This window comes from Panicum virgatum, chromosome 6N (genome assembly GCF_016808335.1).
Source record: "Panicum virgatum strain AP13 chromosome 6N, P.virgatum_v5, whole genome shotgun sequence".
NCBI classification, from domain to species: domain Eukaryota; kingdom Viridiplantae; phylum Streptophyta; class Magnoliopsida; order Poales; family Poaceae; genus Panicum; species Panicum virgatum.
Genome location: NC_053150.1, coordinates 39,995,358 through 40,001,357, shown reverse-complemented (window position 1 = coordinate 40,001,357; position 6,000 = coordinate 39,995,358). Strand labels below are relative to the sequence as shown.

The 6,000-nt window shown below is 55.0% G+C and overlaps 1 long non-coding RNA gene across 5 annotated transcripts in view; it reads left to right on the top strand.

Moving 5' to 3' along the window:
• The first annotated feature begins 433 nt into the window (after window positions 1-433).
• The window catches only part of LOC120678810, a 74,581-nt gene continuing 69,014 nt past the window's right edge, over window positions 434-6,000 (top strand). For all 5 annotated transcript variants that reach the window (XR_005676816.1, XR_005676817.1, XR_005676815.1 and 2 more), the window contains exons 1-2: window positions 434-1,481; window positions 2,234-3,923. This is a non-coding gene — a long non-coding RNA (uncharacterized LOC120678810). The remainder of the gene's footprint in view (window positions 1,482-2,233; window positions 3,924-6,000) is intronic.

Below are 6,000 nucleotides of genomic sequence, written 5' to 3'. Positions count from 1 at the left end.
CTGCTTGTGCCTGCCTCTCCCGCGATGTAGCAGGATGTACCATGAACACTGAGACAGAGAGAGAGAGAGATCCCTTTTCATGAGGATCCTCCATATTTTGCAGATGCCACGTCGTATGTCCTGCTTCGTGGATCATCAAGTGCCCATTTTGATTTCGGCATCAGCAATCTGTATAATGATCAGGAGATCCGATCCACGTGTGCTTGATGCTCCGCCGCCGTCGCAGGGATCTTATCTTATCTTATTTTATCTTCTTATCTCTAAAACACGAAAAGGCGTCCCCGCACGGGCGATTCTCTGGCATCGCGTTGCGCCACGTCGCGCAGAAAGATATGGGCCGTCGATCGGTCCATCCAACGGCCATGTGAAAAAGTTGATCTCGACCCTGCTGCTCTCTCTCTCTCTTTGGATAAGATGCCGCGTCCCTCTGCCTACTGCCCTCTCCGCTGACCGCGACCCACAACCAGGCTGTGCAGTGAAGTGCCACCTTGCCAACCCGACTCCCCTCCCCTTCGGCTGCAGGCTCCCGGCGGCGACTCCCCTCCCCTTCGGCTGCACCGCTGCAGGCGCCCGGCGTGCGGAGCTGTGCCGGCCGGCCGGCGGCGTGTGCTTATCTCCTTCCCCGCGGCTGCAGTCGTGCGGAGCTCGGCTCCATCAACGACCGAGGCCAGCGGCGCACGCGGCTGCCCAGCGAAAGGGCGCAGCATCGCCAGCGCTACGCCAGGAGCAGGACAACCAGCGGCTCGCACCACATCTCAGTCTCCACCGCGCTCCCTGCCACCACGCTATGGTGCTCGCGCCGCTTGCCCAGCCCTCAGTAGTAGCCATGGACGTACTGCGTCCCCTCTTACCCACCTTTGTCTATTAAGAGCACATATGCACAGCAAGTGTTCGATATTTTGCCTCTATAAGATGATTGCTCAGTTTGAACCTGAAACATATGCGCGGATGAATGATATTATGTTCGTCACCAACTAATGGATATGGACCATTGCCACCATGGCACTTGATTGCCATCTTCGACCATGACCTAGGAATAATTGCATTCCTAGATGAATCTTGGGAATCATGTAGGATATAATTATCATTATCTTAAATGATAGATACAGTGTGTATACTATTTTGTCAACTCATAAATACTTCTAACCTCCAACTCTGGTATCCAAAACTTTGGATTGTTTATTATCTGGGTTAACCATTTTACTATTAGAAGTATTGAGGGTATGACACCTGAAAATTAATTGAACAATGATTAGTTTGATATTTTCATCTCAACTGAACAAAGACTAATTTGATGTCCAGATCGCTTGCATCAGACAATGCCGGCGAGCATCGTCGTCAACTCCACCAAGGCAAGCTACATCAGTCTCTTCTCTGCAGACGCTGATGGCCTGCTGCTTGCATTTGAGGTCTCTAGGAGACCTACCACCCTTTTACAGAGCTTCATGCAATCGTGCTGGACTACGCTTACAACAACAAAGGTACTTTTATGGACAGCCTCGACCTGCTCGGTGAAATGATAGTAAGGACAACTGCATGCAAATGGCAACCTTAAATATAAAATTGGAAAAGTATCAGGGAGCTACTCACATGTTCTATCACATAAGATTACATAATGTCATTACACACAAACCTGATCTTGTTTGGTTCCTCCAATATGATAATTTTGGCAAGTATATTTGTGAGATTATTTTTCTGCTAATTCTTATCTTAAAAAGTATATTCTCCAATGCATATCTTCTTTAATAACCAACCTATTGCCGGATACCGGAATTTTATCTATGCGAATAGTTCTGAAGATGGCTGCCTATCTATCATTATATATTGCTTCAGAAGATATGTCATCTGAATAGAAGCATAAAGACACAGTAACAACTTCCTGCCAAATTCGAAACAGTATTATTTTGAACATCCACTGTACATAGAACTGTAGAATAGAATATCAACACATCAGTTCTAATCATCAAAAGAGAAACCCAAAACCTTTATAGTTACGAGAACCATGTGTAAGTTGAAATTTAACTCTTGTTGTTTAAACAAAGTTACACATTCACAATATCGCAAAAAAAAAAACAATGGGATCTTCATTGGCCAATGAAGTATATCAATTAACTATGTTGTACAAAGTCTGGCGCTGCCAAGGAAGAATTTAATGCAATTGCCTTTGTACAAGACCCTTACGGCTACATGTTTGAACCTATTCTGAATACATTTTCTTTTCCTTTTGTTAAAGGATGGGCAATTCCAAAGGACGGAGTTTCTTAGTACCTTCAGAGAAGCAAGATCTTTGGATGAAGTTCCTCAACAAGAAGAAGGATGTACCTGATTACCTTTCTATATGCAGTTTATCAGACAAGAATAATGTTGTTACATTTCATGCCATGCAACTTTTATTCAATTCTTCGTTTCATGCCATGCAACTTTTATTCAATTCTTCGAGATAGATTTATGCATATCATTTTTTGTTTGTATGGCATATGATAGAGAAATATAGAAAAGAAGCCAACTAAGAAAATGTGAAACTTCTCTGCTGACAAAGTGCACCCATATTAGGATCAAATTCTGTCATTCTACAAGAAATTCGTGCCTGCAAAGCTAGCTGAAGAGACAGAGCATAAGCCTAAGCAGAGGCTTGATAGCTGCTGCTCTGCCTCGGCTTCCTCGACCATGATTTTGAGGTCACAGCTGCCAACTGAGCAACATTATGCTTCTACCCCTACGGTCCTACCTCTTTTTATTTTAATTTACAAATTGATTCTTCTCCTATCATTATTGCTCTTTCGCCATTATTCTGAATTGCTATATTGGCATCTTCTATATACTATTACTCTTTTCATCAATTTAGACAGTGGCATCAATATTCAATAGGCTGGCCCACTCCAAAGAAGGAGGCGGCCGCGTCAGTGTTTCTAGTCTTGTCTTATCTTATCTTATAACACGAAAGCTGGGTCCATTCTCTGGATGGTGGATTGGGCCACGTCGACCCGTTAACCATTAACCGTTGGATCCATTGAACTCTCATTTCTGACCTTTGGATCGGGTGTAGCCCGTTAAGCTACGGACCTGATAACCCTCGGACCGTCGAGAACTTGCTGGAGGCTTCATCCCCTCCGCCTCGCAGGCCGCCGCCGCGCCCCGCGCATGTGGCCCCGGCGTCGCGAGCCTCTCCCTTCGCCTTTCCCACCACCGTACCCCTCTCACGTTGTGTCGGGCCGAGTTCTGTCCCTGGCCTCTCGACCGCGGCCTGGCAAGATGGAGCAACGATGAGCAAGAGATACCGAGGCGGGTGAAGGGGACAGACACCACGCCGCCTCCGCGCCAAGTAGATCCAGAAGCAGGCCTCCAATGCCACCGTCTCCGTCGCCGCGCTCGCCGCGGGCTTCTGCCACCTCCACCTCGACAGCACGCCGCCACCTATATATACCTTCTCTCCTCGCTCCACCGCAATTTCACCACCACGCTCTGCGCCATCCTCCTCCTGCCAGCTAGACCAGCCTCCATTCCAAGGACCTGATCCACGCCTCGTGCAGCGCCATCTCTAACAGTCTAACTCCAATCGTCCCTCCCTGCGCCAATCCGTCGGTCCGTCCCAATCGCCCCTTCTTCCCACCATCTCGCGCCTCCGCAGGGCACATGCCCATGCCACAATCGGCGAGCTGGGCTCCGATGTCCCCTCCTCACAGCACCCGCTCCACCGCTGGCGTGTAACCTTGGTTTCAAGAATTTCCTCACAGCAGGCGAGGGGCCAGGCCGAGCGGGAGAGGAGAACACGGCTGGCGATGCTGCGGATGACGTCGGGTAGACGGGTCGTGCTTTGTGGCCCGAACCGGGTTACGGAGATGGCCCTGTCCCTGCTGTCATCGACGCTCGCTAGGCCATGTAGGTGGCAGTCTGCCTTCGTGGTGCTACTCCCGTGTTCCGAGGTATGCTTTGCTGCCTTCGTGATGCTGCTCCCGTGCTCCGAGGCATGCTATAGCATGCGCTCCACCTGTTTGCTTAAATGTCTGTGGGAGATGGAAGTTAGTTTCTGCCTAGGAGTGGCATGCTGTACAATCCAGGGATCACGCCTAGACATCTCCCTAGATTCTGACTGGGTGATGCAGGAGGTGCATACTGATGCATTCAAGCTAATTGTAGCTTTAGTGAATGGTGACTAGCACATGCACAGTACACAGACTGAACATATATACCGGTCGAGCAACAGAGCAACAGAGCAACATGCAAAGTACATAGAGAGATCTGCGCAAACAGTAATAGGAAGGTTATCTTCTCTATATACGATTCTCGGATCATTCTCTGGGCATGGAGCGGGTCCACGTCACCCGCTAACTCTCCAGCCGTCGGATGAAGCTATCAAGCAACGTGAACCATCAGATTGGGATCCTCGCGGGTCGCGCCCGTTAAACCGTGAACCAGCCGCTCGCGAATGCTCTGGAACCCACACCACCTCTGCCTCACCGCCTAGCGCGCTTCAGCCGCGGCGCCTCCCGTTGGGCCACCGCACGCCGCCGAGCCTCCCGTCGGGCCGCGACGTCGCGCCGCGCCGAACTGCCTGCCGGGCTGCGAAGGAGGAGAACCCGCCGCGAAGGAACAGCCGCGTCGATTTGCCCGCCGTGCAGCCGTACCGAGCCGCTGGTCCTCCCTCGCCGGAGCGACCCGGTGTCGGCCCTCCGCCTAGGCCGCAGCTCGCGCTCCACTTGGCCGCCGGCCGTACCTTGGCCTGGCCCCATGGCTGCGGGGCCTCCAGTCCGGACCGCCGCTGGCCACAGCCCTCCGCGTGGCGCCGCCGGCCGCGCTGGAGGAGGCCCCAACCAAAGGGAGGCAGCATAACCCGTGGCCGCCGAGCCGCCACTCCGGCCAGCCGCTGGCTATTGCCTTGGGCGCCGATCTCTATATACGATTCTCGGATCATTCTCTGGGCATGGAGCGGGTCCACGTCACCCGCTAACTCTCCAGCCGTCGGATGAAGCTATCAAGCAACGTGAACCATCAGATTGGGATCCTCGCGGGTCGCGCCCGTTAAACCGTGAACCAGCCGCTCGCGAATGCTCTGGAACCCACACCACCTCTGCCTCACCGCCTAGCGCGCTTCAGCCGCGGCGCCTCCCGTTGGGCCACCGCACGCCGCCGAGCCTCCCGTCGGGCCGCGACGTCGCGCCGCGCCGAACTGCCTGCCGGGCTGCGAAGGAGGAGAACCCGCCGCGAAGGAACAGCCGCGTCGATTTGCCCGCCGTGCAGCCGTACCGAGCCGCTGGTCCTCCCTCGCCGGAGCGACCCGGTGTCGGCCCTCCGCCTAGGCCGCAGCTCGCGCTCCACTTGGCCGCCGGCCGTACCTTGGCCTGGCCCCATGGCTGCGGGGCCTCCAGTCCGGACCGCCGCTGGCCACAGCCCTCCGCGTGGCGCCGCCGGCCGCGCTGGAGGAGGCCCCAACCAAAGGGAGGCAGCATAACCCGTGGCCGCCGAGCCGCCACTCCGGCCAGCCGCTGGCTATTGCCTTGGGCGCCGCCGGCCACGCTGGAGGAGGCCGGAGACTACGTCCAAAGGGAGGCAGCATTCCTTGCCGCGCCGCGCCTTCGTGGTCCTGCTCGGGGCCGCCGCCGCCGCCGCCGCGCCGCGCCCCCGCTCGGCAGAGGCCTCCCCCGCCGGAGGCTAGAGCTCTAGTCACGACCAGGGAGGAGAGAGAGACCCTGCCACCGGCCCGAGCTCCGGTCGCGACCAGGGGAGAGAGAGAGGGAGATAGAGAGAGAGGGGAGGGACTGAGCCAGGGGAGGGGCGCACGGCACCGCGCGCAGCCCTCGCCCGCGCCGGCCGCTGCCGTGCGCGACAGGACTGGCAGCGTAGCGCCGACGGCAAGCGCCGGACCACCGGCAGTCCCGATACCGAGGACTCCGGCCGCCTGGTGGGGTTCGAGCATTGTGCGCTGTCCCTAGCAGGTCGAGCAGTTCCTTACGGCGTATCGACTTCCACGGTTCCATTCCCGTTCAATCCGGCGGAGACGCT